Source organism: Cebidichthys violaceus, unplaced genomic scaffold (assembly GCF_023349555.1).
Source record: "Cebidichthys violaceus isolate CVI_PGR_0920_01 unplaced genomic scaffold, fCebVio1.0.p SCAF_2, whole genome shotgun sequence".
Lineage (NCBI taxonomy): Eukaryota > Metazoa > Chordata > Actinopteri > Perciformes > Stichaeidae > Cebidichthys > Cebidichthys violaceus.
This window is the reverse complement of record NW_027176372.1, coordinates 13,717,858-13,740,766: the sequence shown is the minus strand read 5'-3', so window position 1 is coordinate 13,740,766 and position 22,909 is coordinate 13,717,858. Positions and strand designations below refer to the sequence as shown.

The window sequence follows — 22,909 nt, the reverse complement described above, 5'->3', positions numbered from 1 at the left end:
GGAAATCAAACATGCGTCCCATGAGTCCCTGTCACATTCAACAGTCTACAGCCATGTTGTACACATTGAGGGCCCCCACATGGTAGACTGAGGAAGAAAGCACCACATATTGACAACAGAGAGCACTAGTTAAAAAGCGCACATCATAATAAAAAGTCCAGCAGTCAGCGTATTCTCATGATCAGAGGGGTGCTTTGTGACACATGTGGATGTTGAAGAGAGCCTTACAAAGCATCCGCATGTGTGCAAACTGTAGGAGTTTAAGTTGGTTGGGGAAGGATAATTAATAGGAGAGCAAACAGGAGCAGCTCAGTGCTGGCACTCTCGTTCTGCTCCATTAGAGGGAGAGAGCATCATTGGCCTAATGTGCCCAGAACCAGCTGTAGAAGAAGAAAGAGCTGTCTGTAGTCCAAGTGGAAACACTAATGAGCTGCTTTTAAAGACACAGCCCTGGAACTGGCCAACAGGCTGAAGCTCGAGGGACTAACACAAAGATGTAAACAGGCATACACACACACACACATACACACACACACACACACACACACACACACACATATAAGCATGTACAGAAAAAACGGTCAACTTGTTATCCTAAACTAAGGCTGTCTCCTCAGCTAATGAGAGGAGAAGTGGGAACAGGATGTGAGGAGACAGAGGATAACTGAGAAAAAAAGGCAGGGAAAGTAAAAAGAGGGTAACGGTTGTTGGATTGGACCAGAAGACAATACACTACCTCCCTTCTCCTCACCGCTCCCAAAAACATATCTCAACGTGATGGCACAGCAGTCTACATGTACATTTGTCTCACCCTTCCCTGAGAGTGACTTACATTATTCTGCAGAGAGCTGCTGCTGCTGCTGCTGCTGATGATGATGATGATGATGATGATGATGATGATGATGATGGGAGAATATCAAGGACACTCACACACAAACAAACACGCTCTCAAACATGCACTGACTTATACAGACACCCACCCACTCAAGGGCGAAGGGATCCATTGCAAACCGCATTGCTTTATAAGCCAAGACCTCCGCGGCGTCAACAATCCCTTCCACGGCTCTCAAGAGAACAGATTTACAGCAGGGGTCATTTGCCATTTGTGCTCCCCTCCAAATTTGTCTGTATTGCATCAAATCGAATACACATTTCAGACTCAGTGGGTATAGAGGGTCGACCTTTAACCACAGGGTTGCCGGTTCGATCCCTGGCTCCTACTGTCAGCATGTCGAAGTCACCTTGACTGGAACACTCCTCAAGTTACTCCCAGGGCGATTTAAGCCCGCTGCTCCTAAATGCTTAGGATAGGTTAAATTCAGAAGTCAAATCTCATGTATGTACCTGAATGTATATGAAGGTTGTATATATATATATATATATATATATATATGTATATATATATATATATATATATATATATATATATATATATATGTATATATATATATATATATATATATATATATATATATATATATATGTATATATATATATATATATATATATATATATATGTATATGTATATATATATATATATATATATATATATATATATATATATATATATATTTTTTTTTTTTTTTTTTTGTTTAGACATAATTGTTCATCCATCAGTTGTGCTACAGTGATATTTTACAAATCAACTGAACTTCCTAACCAAATGGATAGTTTAGAGCAGGGGTGTCAAACTCATTTTCACTCTGGGCCACATCAGCATCAGGTTACCCTCAAAGGGCCGGTTGTAACTGTAAGACTGTATAACTGTAACTACTCCCTAACATATTGTTAAATAACTGTCTCTGCATTTGATTATTATTTATTCAAGTGTAAAATATTGTACATTCAGTTATATAAATGTAAAATTATATTTAAACACATTTCTGTTATTATAACATAAATCCTTTTAATTTGTAGATCATTTTCAACTCAATCACTTGTTGAAACCTCTTTACGGGCTGATGCCTCTCCTGTCCACCTGTTGTGAGGTCTACATTAAATACTTTCACATACTGTGTATACCATGGCAGCTATTACTTTTTAAAAATACATATATCATGGAATTATATCCATTAAATGTATTATACTACCATACTGTGAGGTCTAGTTAACTGCAAACAAAATCAATATGGTAACATTAAGGCTGCATTACAGAAAGACAAAGCTCCACTACTAAGCACTTATATGTTTCACTTCAGGATATGATCAGTAAAAATAAATCAGCTGCATGGGAACATAAAGGAGACACTTGCTACATTCACACCAGTCAATCACGCACCATACATCAGCTATTGACTTATATGATGAGCAAAGCAATAATCACACAATCTGTTGTTGCCTTGTTCAGTTAAGCAGAACATCTTTGCCTGGGGCAAAACCAATGTTGAAATCCAGGATTGTGCCCAGCTTTTTAGAAACAGAACAACAAACATGACCTCACTATTCCCTTATTCGTTGTACAAGCTGAATGCCATGTTCACTGCCTATTGGAAGCACCAATGACACCTCCAGGCTACTTTTCCTACTATGACAAGTCGAAATGTCCGCTGTGAAAAAGGCCTGTAAAGCAGATATGCCTCAAAACTTAAATAAAAATAAGTAACAAGCATTTTCTGCTTTTTCTTTTCTGCTAATTTTGAAAATATAAAACTGTAAAAGCAAATTAAACACTGCAAATAAAGTTGATTGTTTTTTTTGTTATTTTACCACATGGGCTTACAAGACCTCAGACGACAACAAACTCGTCTAAACTTCTAAAAGCAATCATTATAAAAAATAAAATAAAATAATATCCAATTTACATGACACAAACATCCTGTTATAAAATAAGACAAGAGGCCACATGCTCTTTATCTTGCCAAAACAAATACAGTATATTCTCATTTAAGCGCTAACTCAACATTATACCTTCTGACAACCAAAACAAATTAGGAGACTAACAGATTCTTTCTAGATTGCTGTAAAGGGGCAGAGACGTATACAATTAAATGTTTCCTCAACAAGATCCTCTCTGTAAATATATGAATAATTTAGCTTCTTAGCTTTCACCATCTACTGACAGACAAATTGATTAGGAGGGATGGAAGCTCCCAAATATGGTAGCAGCTAATGCAAGCCGATGCATGCTCATTGGGTGAATAAATTGGTCTTTTCTACTGATTTTGACATTTTCTTTAGGTGGTTAGAAATATAGGAGATAAATCAAAATTCTGTTCTCATAAAATCTACCACTTGAAAAAACAGTCAGGAACATTAATAGGAAAACTCCACACTTCTCAGTCATTTCACAGCACTTCCGTGCACTTAACACTCATTTATTTCTAACTATTGTTGTGACAGGCTGCCCTCTGTCTTGTCGCAGCAATTTATTCATAGATGACTAGGTTGGTAGCTCTGGGACAGTTCATTGGCCTCAGATGTATGTTGGCATAGTCAGAGCAACATTGGTCCGCGGGGAAATTCCAGACGAGTACTAACTAATTGAAGGATTGAAACAGAGTGGTAAAGGTCGGGTGACATCACTCTCTTGACGTGAGGGGAACAAAGAGCAGAGCCCTGAGGTAAACAGTGATGGTCCCAGTAGCTGCACCGGACAGATGGCTCAAGTCAGAAGTTTAGACCAACAGAGGTTGCTGGAGGCTGACAGACGGCTGCAACAGGGCAGCGGGTCTGCCTGTTGGTTTTGTACCACAACAGTTTAGGTAGTTATTCAAACTGACAAACATGAACGTATGGACTTCAGTCATCAGTTTAAACTGCGTTAATTGGAACAATAAAAGTGCCAGACATAACAGTGGACATTATGGCAGAGGCGAAATCTCTCAGAGAACACAACAACATGTGCAAAACATAAACGTTTTCGGCAGCAGTGTTGGATAAAATGAAACAGTTCTTGACGCACTGCTAGTTGACCGATAAACCATCATCTCTGTCATGTGCTGATTACTTGCTGATTTATTATTTATATCTCAAAAACTTGCAGGTTCAATACAAATCTAACAAGATTCACAGAAATGATCCACACATTGTATTAAAATTTCATCATTCAGGTGATTGAGATCTGTGTTTGATTTTTGTTTGAAATAATAGCTACATACACAATAGATAAACGCTGATCAGATTATTAGTTACAACAGAAAGAAATGTGCATTGATAAGATCATTGTTTACAGTAGCATGCCTAATACCACTGGTAGTTTCAGAAAATTGCTGTCTTTTAACATAAGGCAAGCTGTGCACTACGAAAAGTATCACCCACAGTCAAAACAATGATTTAACAAACCTAAAAACTCAGAGCTTGGAGTCTCTTATTCACCTCTTTTAATATTAATTTAGATAGCAAAGTAGGAACTAAGGACGCAAAAAGCTGTCAGTTTATTTTACTCCTGTTATCTTGACATCACAACTTAAGGTACCCTGAGGGGGTTTCCATTTGTTTCTTACAATTCAAACTGCTGGTGTGTATCCTTGAGAACCAACAAAGCTGATGAATAGATTTTCTAACTCAAGTCGTTATTTGAAATGTTTGGAAATGTGCATTGTTTTCCTCAGCATGAGTTATTCTCATCTTCTGATGTCACATTATAAGCACAATATTGCCATTAAAAGTATATATACTGTATATATGCATTACTCTACTCTGCAGTCATTTAGAAATTGCATCACTTCACTTCAGTGCTTATGAAGCAAAACATTGCTCTACAGCGACAGAAGTGGTCAAACCTACACAAGTGATCTTTAATTATTGTCAGAGATCAAGATGTGTGTTCTTGTAGTCACAATTTAATAATCATGTTACCTTAATGTAACAAAAAGACTTTCTTAAGATCATGTCTCAATTGGTAACTAATTGTGGTTGCGATCTCAGCGTCAGATGTTAATTAATGTAAAATCTAATGTGGCGATCAGTCGAGATCTCTCTGTCTGACTTCCACTTTAATCTGTCTACAGTGTGACTCCACTATCAGGACGACTGCAACTGCCTTTCATGAAGGTAACGGCAATTAGATTGAAGTTATGACCTTGAAAAACCATTAATATTCTACCTTGAGATAACAACATAATTAAGTCAGGATCATGAGATTAGAGGAGTTAAAAAGCAAGTGGAACGATGGCTGCACACAGGACTGCTGAGGTCACAGATATTTGGCTGAAAAACTCGACCATCAGTCAACCGCGTGTTTAATGACCAACTTTTTACAATTTGTTTGGAGAAAATGTATTGTCTCTCTGTAATGAGATACCTGAATTATGATAACAAGAACATAGAGTTTCACAATAAATCTTGATTACCAACATCAAATTTTGATGACAATACATTGAATAAAAAAATAATAAAACCATGAGCAACCAAATATAACCATGGCTGCTTTAAACTCAAAGAGACATCAACAAATGTTAGAAGGTATAGCGCATCATCAACCTGTCTCTCAAACTGTGCTGTTACACAGGCCTTCTGTAGGGGTTTTTTCAGACTGGAAGTTTAGCCAGCATTGGTCAGGCTTCAGTGTGCAGAGTGTGAATTCAGTTTTGCAAGACATGCCAATTATAATCAGTAATAACCAGACTTCCTGTTGTTCTCACAAAAGGGAGGGGGTGCAAGATTGCTTTGTGTAGGTTCAAAAAGACCCTTAAATTGATCGGGGACACAGGATCCCAGGAGCCCACGGTCGTGTACTAACAGGCCTGCTCTGTGTCTGTCTGTCTAATGTGCTGCCCTTTGACTGGCTGCAGTCCCAACGGCTATTTTTAGACTCGTTCCCATGATAATGATATCAAAGTCCTTGATATGTCTGGGCAAAGGCTTATGGGAAGATATATTTAGTATTGTCTGTAAATGTGGACAGCATGGGTTGACTCTTTTTTTTCTCAAAGAGTAGAGCCTTCAGCCATATGCAATATACCAATTGGTTTAACGTAAAACACAAACACACACACACACACACACACACACACACACACACACACACACACACACACACACACACACACACATACACACACACACAAGACTGCATGATTGTTCTTTCTGACTTGTAAGATTTTGTGGAGAACAAAGAAAGGCGCAGACAAAACCTAGCAGGAAACATGTGCTTCAGCCCAATAAACAACAAAAGCTGCCTGGGGATCCTGATAGAAATACTCATTACAGGTGTGGCAGTTGAAATGTCCTGCATGTGGCGAGAAAGGTCACTGAAGTTCAGCTTGTCCCCTCCAGTTGTTGGTTTGGACGGCCCAAATAAGTTCTGTCTGGAGTGCAGACTGTTTGTTGTGCTCAAGTGTTACATGTTTTAAATTGCTTTTATGTGTGCTGTTGTGAATTCTCTTCACGGTCCAAATTTTACTCAGAATAATGAGCTAATTTGAATTCAACAGAACAGAAGTGATTTGAACGTAACTAATTTCACTTGATTTCCTTAATCAAATTCCGAACTGATTAGAACACAGCTGCACTTGGGAGATGACAACAAATGAGACAGCGCTATTGTCAGAAAAAATAATAAGAAAGACGTGACAATGGTCATTGTGAAGAAAACTATAAACATAGAGAGAAATAATGTGCTTTCATGTCAGTCAGACATCCATATATAACTCTCATACATGCCTCAAATATATGGATATGTTGACATCTTGACCACCTGGTTATTAAGTTGTTGTCATTTTTTTAGCATTAATCTAAAATGAAATCACACCTTTTCCAGTGAAAATGCCAACATCAAAATAATGAATGATGAACTGGGCGTTTCTTACAGGTACTAACAACTCCTAATGGCATGGCCCAACGTTTAGCACAAAAAAGACCTGGAGTCTGAGAGCTCCATTCTGCCATTTAATAATGTAAGTGCAAAATTTACTTCGGAAATGAGAGGAAAATAAATCTGCTTTTTGAAGCACGGAATTACATTATATGAAAAGAGATGAAAATCAGCAAGTCCTTCATGCTGAGTATTTCTTTGGCAGACGCCCTCTTTTACCTATAGAGTGGAAAAAAGATGACTGTGTTGTTTTCTTTTTATTTGTCTTTCCTTTTATTGAGCCGTGTGTTTTTGCTTCAGACTTAGTCTTCACATAATCATAAGTCAGTCAATATGTCATTAGGCAGTACAGCTGGGTGTCATGTCAGTTCAGCCAGGGGTCATTGTGGGTATTAACTTATTTCTTAACTATGGTTTCATCGTTCAGCCACTCGTCAAATCCATAACACACTGAACTGCCGATGCCAGACTGTGTAACAACACCTGACCCCTGAAAATGATGAGGATGAGGAAGATTGACATGTGAGTACATAAATCTGCAGCGCAAATTTGACCAATGAAGGAGAAGATGGAGCCATTATCTTTGAGTGGGGCGTCTGTGTGTTCAACGTGTACTGTATGTATGGGGCGATGCACTGTAAACCGCAGGGATCAGAAGAGATCAAAGAGTTAATCGACTGTTAAGCCTCCATGATGCAGAGATCAAACACTTGCAAGTCTTACGATCACAATCAGCACCTTCTCCATGCAAGCTGCTGCTGGATCCTCTCTGGCAAGGTCACCGCTGACAGAACTCTGGATTGTTTAGGATTTCTTGTGCTTATCATGTGTGGACCTGTTGCAATGAATCCTCAGTTGTCATGGTGAAGCCTTGTTTACATTTTTTTGATTGATCCAATTGATTTATTGGATGAAAATGAAACATCCAAAATGTCTGCGTTTATCATTTGCATGCTTGCTTATGTGCTGCTGCTTTGTACTAAGGCACAATAATGCTTTAGTTTACAGACAATAGATTACAGTGTAAATAGTTTGTACATATTAGGTAATGCGAATAAATACAGTAAATAAGCAGGTAACACGTTTATGAAGGATCTAGAATAAATTACACTTCAAGTACTTTTTTAAGGGTTCATATTAAATACCACATGGGCACCAGGCACAGCCTGTATGTCTTTTCACAATAGTTTTATTATGAAAAACAGCTAAACTAAGTGGGACACTTTAAAAAAAACTACTTTATTACCTTAAAATATGATATATTGACTTTTATTGTACATGCACCTAGAAGTAGTAAAACTTTATTAGCTACTTTATTAGCTGTTCCTCAATAATGCCAATGTCATCCAAATTCCATTGTGATATTTTTCAGGTAAAGCTTTATTCAAACTTTATTAACTTACTGTTTAAACTTGTATCTGTATTAAATATTGATATAGATATATTCTGTTTTCTGCATAACAGTATTTGTGTGGACATAGACTGTGCTGTCTAATTATTTTTGGAAAAAGTAATACTTTACAATATATTACAGTTAGCATTTAATACTGGATGTGGCCCGGGAAAAGGAAGTTTGGGGTCCCCTGCTGGAGCTGTTGCCCCCGCGATCCAATCCCGGATAAGCGGTTGAAGATGAGATGAGATGAGAGATGAGAGATGAGCATTTAATACTTATTTTGTCATTTCACTGATTAAGTGAACATTCGTTACCTCAGCCGGAATCACTCATGCAAAAAAAAGTTGGGAAAAACGTAGAACACTAGAGACCATCTTGCAATGTGATCACAAAATCTGTACACAGACAGAAATGTAAACATCTGTTAAAGTACTTAAAACCTCCTCTGTGGTAGATCCTGCTACCACCACACCTTTTTTTTGTACTGTATGCTTTAAAAAAAAATAAAGCTCAAAAAAGGTTTGTGAGTGAAAGTATGTCTCAGCGTCTTTAATTGCTTTTGATCTAATGAATACACAGGACATAAGAGCTCCTCTCGGTTCTTCTCTGACATCAACGTTACTTCTTTCACCACACAACTACATTACTGTTCCCAAGTATATCATTAGAATTTAAAAACCATATCATTTCATAGCTATAAAGGTGCGACCTTCTCCCAGGCGTGGTCTAGTGTTTGTTTCCCTGCAACAACAACACACATGTACACTTTATCAATATTTAATACTATAATTAAAATGTTTTACACTGTAATCTACCACAGTCATTTTAATATCATCATTTTAAGATACATGTTATTACAATATGAATATTGTTACATTGTTATGTTATTGTTATATTACCTAGTAAAATTACCCTGTGATTAGCCTTCAGTGTAATTTATTTAAATATGCATCTTATACACCAAGTTTTATCCCCTTTTCCTTTAAACTCTTGTCTTCTTCCATTGTACCTGAATGTTTATGTCACATAGAGATGTATTTATGATGCTGTAATTTGTAGGCTGTCACACAACATATCATCCTTCTCCTCAATCTCTCTCACTATTTTTTCCATCAGGTTTGTTTGTTCCAACTTGATGAATACCCCCCCTGTGCATGTGCAGGTTTGTGAGATTTGATTATTAGCATGATCAACAACCCTTAAATTGCTTTATAAGAACGCCTGTTGTGCTCCATTTGTGAGCAAGTTTCACGGACAACAGTGAAGAAAACACAGAAATTAAAAGAATAACTTCACAGTGGGAACCTTGTCCGGCTGTTTAAAAATCAGCAGATGAGTGAACACATTTAGCAGAATCAGTAGTGGTATTAGTGGGCCTGAAAATATTGCCAAAGCTGTCAACACAGTCTTGCTCACAAAGCCGTACTGTGACAGAAATAAAGGATATGTTTGACAAAAAAAGCAACAAAAAACGTCTTCCTGAAGCAGAGTGGTCCATGACTAAAATGGGTGGCGGTCAAATCGACCCGTTGTCGCAGAGATGGACGACAGAATGTATTCCATTACAGGTTATGTCACACCTGCAGAAAGACAGTGTGTGAACATTCTCCTAATAAGAACTGTACTGTTTTTACTTTTTTTGTTTAATGCAACAAGATCGGAGGACACCCTTTTACCAAATGTATACAGATTTATACTCTGAACTCAAACTATCTGTCCACACATCCCGTCCAGACAAAATAAGTCTGGACCTTCACTCAGACTGCTGATATTATCTATCTGCTTTGTTCCACTGTTACAGAGACCTTCACTGACAGTATCTTTAATGTTAATGAATGGAGAGAACCTGATCCAGCCAGGATCAGAAAATGACAGCTTTCCTCTCTTCTAGTCCAGATTGACTGATTGTCTCGAGCTTTTCCTTCACAGGGAGAGCAGTGATTCGAGCTGGTAGTGACCATGTTGAGCATTCACCTTTTTAAAACCATATGCTCCCTAATCCCAGAGTGAAAGCCCGTGGACCCCAAGACAGAAATAATCTTTAATCCTCTCTGGGCTTTCAGGAAGAAGCAGCCTCTCACCACATCTCACACTGTTTAGATGTTCTGACATGATGAGGTGTAGACCGGCACAGAATCACAGGAGAGTAGGACGTCGTCTCATTTATCTTGTTCCAGATGCTGAAGGTCAGGTTGTCCACGTGTTTGGCCACATCTGTCAGAGGTCCTGAGAGTGGCTCTGGATTCTCCTGCAGGGCGCACTGCTGGACTCTTTCCACAGCAGCCTTGCAGTTGTACAAGGATGTCTTCAGCTCTGAGCTTCTACTCCGTGGCTCTGACTGTGTCTGAAAGAGCTTCTATCTCTCGAGTCTCACTCTTCTGCTTCACCATCTGGCTGTTCTGCTCCCCTTCCTCCCTCAGAGCAGCCATACTGGCCTCCTCTTCCTCTTTTAGAAAGTGGTGAAACTTCGTAAACTGTTCATTAATCTGCCGTGGTCTGGACACGATTGTGTTCTGCTCTTTGGTCGAACCTCAATCACACTTTTGTCCTATAAGAGCTTCAGGGATCACTGGAGCAGAGGGTCTGAATCTGTGGTTGTTGTGTGTTTTTGAATCTCTGTAGATTTGACACACGCTGATGGTCCAGACAGAAGAGTTTAAGTTTCTCAGAGTGCAGACTGCAGAGAACCTCTGAAGCTTTCTCATCGCTGTCCTGTAGGAGTCACAGAGATTCTTTAATGCCACGTTTAAAAGTGGTTGTTCCTTTGAAAGTCTTCTCTTATAGAGTGGACACTCGTGTTTTTATTTCTCCCTCCAACCGCTTAACAGTCCTTAAAGAGGCTGTGGCTACATGACAGAAGAACAGAGATTCTTGACAGTGAAGCCATTTTCTCGCTGTGTGAAGCTGAAACACCGTGGACAGTTAGTGTTTTCAATTTCACTCCAATGTACTTTTACTTTGAGTCCAGTTTTATTTTTCCACTCACATTCAGTGTGTCAGCAGGTCGAAGTAGCAGCGTCACTCTGAGGATGTTGAGAGTTTGGTGTGGAGGTGAATTTTAATTTTTTTTGGTCTGTGTGTGTTGAAAAATAAATAACTCCTGGTTGTTCTCAGGTGAGTCCGGTGAGGGGTGGAGCTTTGTCAGACCTGTAACACAGGTGTCTTTCATTCCAAAGTATTTTTCGGTCATTGCTCAAAGGGAAATGTCAATTGATAATGTGCAGAGCTATAAAACTAATTATTTTTGTTGTTACTTGTTTATATACACACATACATATTAATTATTAATACATAACAAATATAACACATGTTCCCAATAAAGTATGATTTGCTTCCATCAAGTACCAAAATATTTAAATATCTGTACTCACTCTCACATGTCTATTGGTAGTTAAACTTTTCTGTTTAGCTACCAATATTCTTGGAGAACAAATGGAAGTACCTTTGCACCAGTCAGCTGTGCGTCATTTCAGAACTTTTTTTTCCTAGTTTTGTTGCTTAGTGTCTGTATTTTGTATTTGCTTTCCATGGAAGGGTTCTGTCTGAAATCATGCATATGGTGTGTTGGCTGCACGTAAATCCTATTAATCACAATTAATTACAAACTTCAAAAGTGCAAATTTGGATTATGCAACGAACCCTTCATTATTGACTTCATTTTAAACTTAAAAATTAGGAAATGCGTGCAGATGACAAATCCACTTTTGCTTGTGACTTGAAACCCCTGAGCTTTTATCATTTACTTCATTTTTGTATTTGTAACTGCTGAACTGATTTCTTATAAGAAAGTGAAAGACATTACCATTATATACATGAATTACATTTTTAACTGCAAACTTGATGACTTTTAAAAAGCGAGAATCCAAGGAGATTTCTCCCAACCTTATTAATTGATAATAACTAATGTTCAAAGTATTAGTAAATTATTAACCATTAATACAGCCTGCTTATGTTTCTGGATTTTCCTTTTTTCTTCCAGCTGCAACAGCACTGTAGCGTTAGCGCAAACACAACAACTGGACCTCTGTGACTGCTGCAGCACATCTGTATGAGAGCATATGATATGTGTTTGTGAATAGGTACCAGTGCATTTGTAATCCAGAGGTCTGCCAGAAGTGCAGGAGCCAGAGGGAATTACCATCTGTTAGTCCTCTGCCAACATCCAACGCAGTACTAACCGTCTTCCTCATGCATAATTACCCCCACACACACTCCACAAGGCTGATTCTTCTCCACGAGATTGCCTCAGTCGCTGCCTCGGCTCACTCCTAAAGCCTGATTTAGCAGCAGATTAACACAGCCAACCGTCAGGAATTGTTTCAAAAGCAGACCCCAGGTCAGCGCAGAACTGTTTCCCATGAAGGATCAGTTCTGGATTTAGTAAGGCTACTCCGAGCTCTGCTTTGGGATGAATTACATGGCACATTGTGACGCAATTTTAAACTGTTGTTAATCAGTTCCTCCAAATCCATGTCTTCCTCTTCATGTTGTAAGTCCTTTCCATAATTTTAATTTGCTATAGCAGGTACAAAATTCACTCTTTTTGGTTAGGATTGTTCATGCACTCATATCTGGGAGAATCAGTTTCTGTTACGCAGAAGGCTGTTGATTAGCAAGAAATGAAAGTTGGTGTGGAGTGCTGCAGCAGAGTTACAATCTCTTTAGACAAGCCACATAAAACTGCAAGCATGGCTGTCGCAGGCCCAAACATCCTGCAAGTCTTTCCGCTGCTTCAAACAAGTACGTCTGTCTGACGAGAAATTTTCAGTTTGCAGAGATGCTGGAGATTGTCCATAGACTTTTCTGTCAGGTTGACAGGGGTGACCAATGTTATTCACTGCTGTTTTAACAGGAATCTTAGTTTCAAGCTGACCAGAGGACTTGGTTTGATCGAAGCCCATTACATAGAGAGGTAAGAGTGGATTCTTCTGAAGATAAATACATAACTAAAGAGAATGCAAAAAGAAGGACAGACGTATCTGAGAAAGAAAGGAAGGAAGAAAGAAAAGATGAAGAGGTTGTTTAGTATGCTCCATGTGCATTTTAAATGTCTCTGCTTTTTTATCAGATTTGAAAATGTCTTAGTGCATGCATTTCTCTCTCTCTCTCTTTCCTACTCTGTATTTCTTTCTCTGTCAATTTCAAAAGCCTTTCTTCCTATCTGCAGATCTTAAATCTTCTACAATCTGTTTCTTTCTACCCTGTCTCTTTAATTCTTGAGGCAGTCAAAGCAGAACAGACAGCATGCTCAGAGAACAAAACAGAGCGCACTGTCAGTGAAACTGAGCCTCCACATTTCACCTCTTGTCTTTCTCATTTTCTTTCCTTCCCATTTCTTGTTTCTCCCTCTAATCAAATGGCCCACCTGCCTTTGAGGTTCGTTTAGGAGAGGTGTCTCACCACAGGGGCTTTCATATTTATTCTTCCTCTCCTCTCCTCTCCTGAGGATCCTCTGCAGTGTTGAGGTGTGACATATCATTCCCCTGGGTGTTGAGGGAGCCAGGTAGCCTGTTCAGGCGGTAGGTTCTCAGGGTTGTTGATATACTCATAGCCTGAGGGGATCTGAGGTGTTCCTCTCTTCTATGTATGTTTGGCTGTGGGTGCATTTAAGCTGTGAACATGATGCGTGTACATTTGCATTCAAATTATTTACAAGTATGCATTTGTACACAGTACACGTGCAAGCTATGCAATGCACAAATTAAATGAAGACTCTGCTTATGTACAGTACACGTTTGCCTCTCTTTCATTGTCTGTCACACACAGCAACATGCGTCTAGGTATGACTCATTAACTCAGCCATGGCCATGCATCCCTGATTGAATTTATAAGGATAGATGGAGGAGGGAAAACAACCTTTCCTATTCTTTCCCTTGCCATTCTTCCTCCCCCGCTCCCACAAACACACACACACACACCTCTCTTTCTCTCTCTCTCGCTGTCCCTCTCTTCCTCTCTCACACTGCCTCAGCATCTCAGAGCCACCGGCAGCATTAACAGTAAGGGAAGAGACTCTGTTTTCACACGCCGCACACAGACTGGAGCCAGCGCTGACGCGCAAACACACAAAAACGCACTCACTCACTCACTCACTCACTCACTCACTCACTCACACACATGCACCACCAGAAAACGGGAGGTGGACCGAGGCTCCAGCAGTAGCATGTCCACTGGCTGCAGTCAGACATGTAGGAGGAGGAGGTGCTCTGCTCTCCGTTCCATGTTTGCTTCAGTCCTCTAAGCACCTCCCATCCCCCCCCCCCCCCCCCCCCCCCCCCCCCCACACACACACACACACACACACACACACACACACACTCAAACGCTCGCTCCCTGGCTCTGCGGTTGCTGAGGGGCTGGCTGGAATGACCCAGGAGAACAGGAGACACATGGAGATGCGCTAGACGGGGCTGCCAGCCGGGAGGACTCTCTGATCCTTGATCCCGCCTCTTCTCCAGGCTGACATATACAAGGCAGACCTCTGATCTGCCCCACAGATGCATGCCCATATAGGAGGGCATGGCTGTGTAGAACGAGGGTCTTCATCAAGCACAGCCACAGAGAGGAGGACCACCACAGAGACACGCAGGTAAGAGGCAGCACAGCTGGGGCTTTTCTGCTGGATTTCCATCTGTATTGATCCGCGCAGATGTGAAGGGATCAGCTATGTGTCGTCTGAAATATAGATTACTTCGCTCCTTTGATTCTCATCTGTGTTGATCCATTGGCTTGATAATTTACGAAGGTTCTGCCGTGTGTGTCTTGTTTGTTAATGCCTGTTGTGCTGCTGTGCTGCATGGTCATTGATTAGAAGGGAGATGGGTCTGTGAATGAGCGCTGTGGCAGCAGGATAATAGAATATGTCTCCTGGAGGACATGGTCCGATATCCATCAGACGTCTGGGGAATGTCAGCTGGAAAGAAAAGGGTAAAACAGGGAGGAAAAGAGAAAATAGAGTCAGACAGAGCCAGAGGGTGAAAGTCCATGGCATTTGAATATGATTTATGTGAGTGCCATATCCTGTGGGCTTCTGCTGGTTTTGGGGGGTGACCATTTGGCTTTGCTTTTCCTCAGTGTTTCGTTTGTGATTCGTATATATTTAACTCGCACTCCACATTTGGCAAGTTTTTGAATGAAAGTCTTGAGGATCAGTGTAGCTGAGGGGGCTAATGTTGAAGAAATGCCATAGATGATTTTGGAAAAAAAGGTGCTCACTGTAGCCAGAGAGCACGTAGACCCCATGAGTGTGATTATGGCGTTACACCCAGCAGGGTGGAAGTTGGGGTAGAAGCCTTGGGACAGAGAAGGAAGCTCTGATTTGCTGCATAATCCTGTAAATTTCCCCATTGCGGGACTAATAAAGGATTAGATAGAGTTGCAAGCTGAGAAAACACACAAATATTAACACTGACAATCATATTACTAAAGATGTAACATTTCTGTTGCAACCTTGAGACTCTCCCGTGGCTGCCCCTGCAGAAAAGGGAAAAGGTCTGTTTACAACCTCTGCCAACAGAAGATTTCTCCCCTCAACCCTCCATTAATACACTCAAGCCCAATTACATGACTCTAAAATGGTTATGGTGCTTTTCTACTTCTGTGGAAGTGCATTTCCAGAGGTTGACCCAGGGTGGATGTGCTTATTCAGAGGTGCCTGTGTGGCTAAGAGAGATGATGTGTCCAGTGGTGTTGCATGAAGCATACATCACTGGATGCAGCAGGGCCAGGGACCCAGGAGGAATCAACAGAAGGAAAGCCATTACTCCGATGACCAGGCTTCTCTGATCTCATCATGTAACTGGGCAAGTTATAGAGACACTGGACAGGGGCAAATGGAAGGAATGAGACAGGTGAAGCGCCGAGGCAGGCCGACAGTCAGAGAGCACTCTCCTCAATGCCATGATTAATTCTAGAGACACTACATTCAGCATATGCCAAAAAAAATATCAATATTTTCCATTATACGGTGTGTTTCAGAGTGGATGGTGGCTGATTTAGAAGTTGATTTTAAAAGCCATTCTGCAACATCCATCTAGACGCTAACACTGGTTAGGCTGGCAGTTGATGGAGTGGATGTCTGAGGTTGATTGGGTGTTCTTTTGCAGAAAATGCATGTGTTGGTTGATAGTGGCAGTTTTTATAGCAGTAAATATAGACAGAGGCATCATTGGGCTATAGAGAAAACGTCCAAATGTACAAAATGTAATCAAAAGCACATTACAGTCCTGAAGTAATTTCTGTGATCTTGCTATAAATTGTACTTTCACACGCAGCTGCTATTTCATCCTCTTTGTAAACTACCCCTTAGTCATTAGAGAGAGCAGAACATCCCAAGGGTAGTAGGGTAGAACAAATTGATATAACTTGTGGTGCAGCCTTTGCCCAAGTGCACAAACAGACACCAAAATATGGCTCATAGAGACATCCTGATATAAATATAAAGTCTGGACATACTTTCAGAATCCAATCGGTATCAAAGTAGTCTGATGCACATGTAAGGAGAGGACTTTGCACAAGCTGGCAGCGCTGCAGAGGCACGTAAAAGCACATTATAAAAACAGACATGGCACTCGACAAAACCTACAGATCACACCAATTACAGTGAAGGGCATTTAAATGAGGGGAAACATCACGCATTATTTCAGTCTCGCAAACAATTTGCACTGGTAGATAAGCATGAGTGGATAGCTGTGTTGCTAGACATGTAAACCCTCTCTGAGACACGCATGAATGCACACACTCATACCAACTGCTTCCCCTGCTAGAGTTGATTTGAAATCGAAGCACTGCTCCCATCTTCAGACTTGTTTGGCTAAATGATTTCTGTCCATCTGTAAAAGCTCTGCAAGATCTAAAACACTTGATGTGGAGAGTAGTTTTTTTTCACATTTTATGTTTTTGTTATTATAAACAAATCTCATGGAAAGACTAAAACCACCAGTGAATTGATTCTGAAACGAGAGCTGTCTGTGCTGCAACAGTCTCGTGTAGCTAATGCATCTTCCCCATTGATTTCTATTGTAGCATTTGGGTGACACGTGTTTACTGTAATTGCAATGAGCATATAGGCAAATTGATATAACTTGAATGTGTAAATGCAATGGTATCTTTCATCTGTTTTGGATGGAGTTCAGTGGCATGCAGCTACAGGCTGTGGCTACACAGATGATGCTTGGTTAGTAGAATTTACTTCTTAGATAGATTATTGAATACTGTTCACAGAGATGACTGCACATATCATGAGCAAAAAGATTAGCCACTCAGAAAACTATTTGACAAATCTCTCTCTCTCTCTCTCTCTCTCTCTCTCTCTCTCTCTCTCTAACTAGAGCTTGCACGCTCTCTCTTGTGGTCACCCCTGACAACCAGCTGTTCCTGCTGCTGTATCATAGGACCAATCTGCCCAAGCTGGATGCATGGCATCAGATGCACATGAGAAACAAAACAAAAAATAAAAAATACAACCACAGTAATAAACTGCCAGTGTTACTGGGGCGATAAATATCTGAGTAACAACATGCATATTAATTGGTCTTTTGTGTCAGCACAAATCTGAGAATCACGCTAGTGCCCGCAGATGAGCAATGCAGTGTGAAATCATTACTTTACTTGGCCAGGATCCCAAACTATCAACTGGGGGAAACAAAACACTTGCAGCAAATGCAAAAATATGACCACACTTTGAAGACTGGATTGTAAGATATGTGCGAGCTCGGACCAGCTTTTCTGCCCTAAATGAGAGAGAGGGAACACTGTACTTTGTCTTTAGTGCAAATTGGCACTTTGCTAAACCCCGCCCCCTGCTGTTTCTCCATAAAACACTCAGAGCTACCATAGAGCCCACACTGTCACTAACTGCACTCCCTGCATAAATATTAGCCTATTTAATTTTCAAAAAAGCGATTTCAGAGAGAAGCCCACAGAGGAGTCTACGTTTAGGTGGAGGCAGTATACCGGTTTCATTCTGGTGCCCATGATAACAGGTTAGAGCAGCCACACAGCTTAAAACTAACTTCCTGTGAAGACGAACGTTTATTTTTAAATGACACTATGCATGTAACAAGCGTATATTGACACGCCTTCCCGACACAATGAAAACTAGCGCTAGAGGTGAAGTGCGTTGATCTCTGATGCCATGTGGCAATAACCAAGCGGAGGTATTTGACAAGTTGGGAGTGAAATGTGTAGCTGTGGCTCATACTACTACCAGACCTCAACAGATCATTATCACTGTTTGTTTTTGTTGAGAAAACATATGTCTGAATATAAATTATTGAATAAGGGGGTTTCACAAAAGGCCAAAAGTTGAACTGAACATTGCCTAAATCTTGTTCTTTTTCCTGATGTGTTCATTTTGAGCTTTACATATTGTAGCATTCGGAATTAACTCATGGAGAGGGAAATGCTTGAAAGAATTAACATAAACAGTCATAGAACACAAAATCTCTCTTCAACTTTAAAAGCACTCAAGCCAAAAATGGAGACTTCATGTCCCTAGTCTAGCAACAGCCATAGTCGAAAATGCTTGGGGTCATGCAACATTTGGGAGATGTGTGCAGTCTTTGGGGAAAATATTTGCATTCTCTCTTAACACACGCGCACACACACACAATTATAATGTTGCATACAGAAATATGTACGCTTTACACACAAACACACACATGCTTAAAGTAAAAGCACAATCATTACTGCTAAGATCATGTTGATGACTTTTTTTCTTGTTTCACAGGGTACAAACAGCCATGGGCCACAAAGCTAATTACATTATTAACTGTGGTTCCATGTTCCCTTTTCTGCCACAGTGATGCTCCAAAGGCTGTTTCAAATAAAGCATTGCATGGTTGGGTATCACAAAACTCCCATCTAGTCGACCTTATAGTGTGTGTCTGTACAAGTCTTTCTGCAGCCTGGTAGGAAACAGATGACTGCAGTGCTTTCTGCAGGTACAGCCAGCACCTTAACTCTCTTTCTTCTGATAATATTAACCCATTAGGTTTGCTTTTCAGCACCCTTCATTTGTCAACAACAAAAAAACAGAAGGAATTTAAATGTGCTATAGATTTGTGTGCTGTAACAAAACTCCATTTTGCAGGTGAGGACAGTCTTAGAAAAATAGCCAAGGGGCAGCTGTACACGGAGGGAGAAGTGGTGGGCAGAGATGGCGCTACAGGAGATCAGTGAGGTAGACTAAACTGAGGAGCCATCAGGAGTGTCTCTCGTAGGCCACATGTGTGGAAATTCAGAATGAAGTAAATCTTTCAGTACAGTAGGTTTTTCACAAAAAGGAATGGCAAACGTATTTGAAAACAGATAGATATATTTACTTAATATTTCAAAAGAATTTAATGGATTTCTCTTACTCTCTCTCTCTCACACTCTCCATCACCCCAATCCCCCACCTCCCTCCTCCTCTGTGTTGTTTCTTCCTCTCTGTCGTCTTCTTGAAATCTGGTTGACGTATATACCAATGTTGAAATATATATATATATATCTCATGGGCATGGCACAGCAATATTAATCTTAGCAGCCTAAAATGTTACACTGTTATAATCTTTTATTAAATGGAGCTAGTCTTGGGCTTTTAATATGAGCGTCGAACATTTGTTTGTTTTTTATCACTGTTGTCATGTTGGGGATTTTTTTGTTCAATTGAGAATAATGTCCCGGCTACCCCATACAATCCACTGACAACATTTATAAATCCTCCTTTGTTCATGTAAAAAATACATTTTCCAAACAAGGTTTTTACCCCAAAAAACAACAGCACAACCAATATCTCATCTAAGCCTTAATAATTAACAACAACAACAACAACAACTGTAATCTATTCCCACTTCTGTCTTCTCAACAACATCTTCTCCATTATCCAATGTCCATTACACATCCAGTAACAGTTTGGACCGAGAACCAAACCATCTGTCCTCAAATAATATGCAGAAAACTAGTATGATCAAGATAAAAAAGAAATCTATTCCTCGAGTCTGATAGCGGACAGAGATGCAGACAGAGAAAAGGAAAGAGACGCACATAAGGATGTGGAGTTGAAGATGAGTGATGATATCTATTTTTTTCCATCTACAGAGGAGAAAACAACCTCATAGGAGTGTTGGAAAGTAGATTTTGACAGCAATATTTCAGGTATTTTGAGATGAGGTTTTCAAAAATAATATGAATGCATGAATAGCTGTCGTGCATAATACACACACAACAACAACCTTTGCCTCACGTGGCTCGAGAGTGAAGAAGTCTCTTCTGAATATTTGAATCATCAAGTGTCAAATCTGAGAACACAATCACTAATAATGATCACCAGCAGTGAATGTGGGGCATTTGCTAACAAGCTGTCAGAAACGGAATTGCTTCGCTCTTAAACCAGATATAGCTCTGTAAAGTGGAACCACCACATCAGCAGAGAGTGCAGCTCTTCCAGCTTTCTCTACATCACAGCCTGCTTGACTCACGAGTCATCACTTTTCATACATTTTTATAAAGTCTGGAATAAAACAAATGATTCTCTGTCTGGTTTTGTTGATCAAGACCGCAAATCTTTGAGTGGTTCATAAGATAGAGATATGTGCTGAGAAGATCAAACAGATACAGTGTTATGTAAACAGCAACCGGCAGGATGATGAGAAGAGGATCATCATCAGACAGGTTTTCTAAATGTTACAATACAACCCAATGCGTATCACACTACATTTGATCATTTATCTACAGAAAGACCTGAGATTGTGTACAAGCAGAACAACAGCTCAATCTTATTTTTCACAAAATGTTTCATCCTATGACAACAATTCATTGATTTTAGTGTAGAACAATTGAGCAAGGTATCAAGCCTTTGCTATTCTCCAAACTTATTAGAACTGTGGTGTCACAAAATGGAGGGTACAGTGACTACATAGACCTGTGAACAGAGATTAAAGCCATATATTCAACACAGTGATTCATATTTCCCACCATGATTACCATACCGTGGCAATCAGTCAATTCAAGAATATAGAAACAAAACATGCCAGTCATACGTTCCGTATTCAGGTGGGCTGCCCACAGGGGAGAAGAAACATTAATGAATTAAAGGGGCAAATACATTTTCTAAATAGCTTGAAAGGAAGCTAGGACATGATTTTGCATTAACTGGAATAAACACATTTGATTAATGGGAGCTTTAGTGTACTGCATTACTGCATAAAAGTATTTTTCAACAGCACTGGAGCCAGAAATTCACATTGCATGCTTTAAGACACCTACTGTAGCAAGAACTAGGTGGTTTTGAGTTCTTTGCCAGGTATGTCTCTCTCTCTGTGGACAGATTTTGTCACCACGACAGTGTCACGACATTGCAAGATGCAGTCATGAAACTTAACAGGAGTGTAGTTGAGATCAAAATGAAGGCAGAGTTAGAAGGTGGGTGTGGTACGAGCAAGGGTGCCGGTAGCAGTAGCAGGGTAGGAAGTTGGGAAAGGCCCCTTCCCCACACAAATTGGCATTGCGGCTGGTGTGATCCCATCGCAAAATGGTCTATAGTTTCCAATTGTGTATGTTTTTTAGAGGAATTGTTTTACACTGAAAATCATTCGCTATGTCTGATCCCAACGACACCAGTGTGCTGTAATTATATAAAGAAGACTGGCTTTCTTCTCTGTCTATTCTTTGTACAGAGATTAACTAAACAGCATTATGGGGGTGCATTAATAGATGTAACATACATGAGCCTGGATTAAACAACAGGTAGGCGATGTAGTAGAAATAACAGACTGAGATCTGTGTTGGTTGCAAAGACATACACTACATACTGAAATGTTTCACTTGACTGTCCCTTCACTGTAAGTGATGATTCAAATATCAATTATTTTTCAATACCTGGCTCTATGTATTGTGTTCTGTCTACATTTGTGTCATCTGACAAACAAGTAAGTGCCTTACAACTATCATTTTTTGTCCATTATTGACTAAATATGAATTCTAAGCTTGAATAAAAAAACTAAATTATCATAGCAAACAGGGCATTATTCTGTCTGCTAATGACAGAGAACATTGTTATCTCTACAGAACACAGCTTAGGAGAGAGAAAACTCTCTTGGTGATTTGTTGGAGTGAATAAGTCTGAGGATTCATCCCAATCGTTTGCTGTTTTCTTTCTGTGGAGATTTGGGAAAGGATCTGATGTTCTAATGCAGGGCTTCACTTCAAAAGGTGTGAGAAGAATGAAACACTTTGACAGATTGTCAGTGCTTACAGGTGTGGATGTTTGTAACATCATTGCCCAAAGTGAGTATAAATTGACTTTGCCTTTAACATAGTTTAAAAAAAATAGGCACTTAAAGGTGCAAGATCCGAGATTGGAAGCATTCCTAACATCTCTCAACATGTCGACAACGAGCTGGCGACTCACAGCTAACGGTGCAAACAGCACTAAAACTGCAAAAAAAAAAGGGCACCGATTGGGTTAAAGCTTCAAACATGTCAGTTTTAAACACTGCAGCAGAGCAGTGGCAAAGTTCTGGTCGTAAAACTATTAAAGCACCACAAAGCAAATGGACATAAGGGCTAAAAAAGTGTATAGATAACTATGTGCAGATGTACCCCATTTCCACTAATACTGCTCATTTAGAGTTTTAAAGAATTCATTATAATACAATTAATAGCCCTGTATAAATTAATCCCAATTATGCTTAATATACACAGAAATACAGTTGTGTATGTGTTGTGTTTTGCATTATATGAATATATCAATTAAATGTGTTTCAAGATAAATATT

General features: G+C 39.8%; 1 protein-coding gene across 1 annotated transcript in view; it reads left to right on the top strand.

Moving 5' to 3' along the window:
* Positions 1-14,509: 14,509 nt before the first annotated feature.
* Positions 14,510-22,909, top strand: part of frmpd3 (FERM and PDZ domain containing 3) — a 74,633-nt gene continuing 66,233 nt past the window's right edge. The window contains exon 1 of the mRNA XM_068714556.1: positions 14,510-14,740. The gene's annotated coding sequence lies outside the window, so the exon portion shown is untranslated. The remainder of the gene's footprint in view (positions 14,741-22,909) is intronic.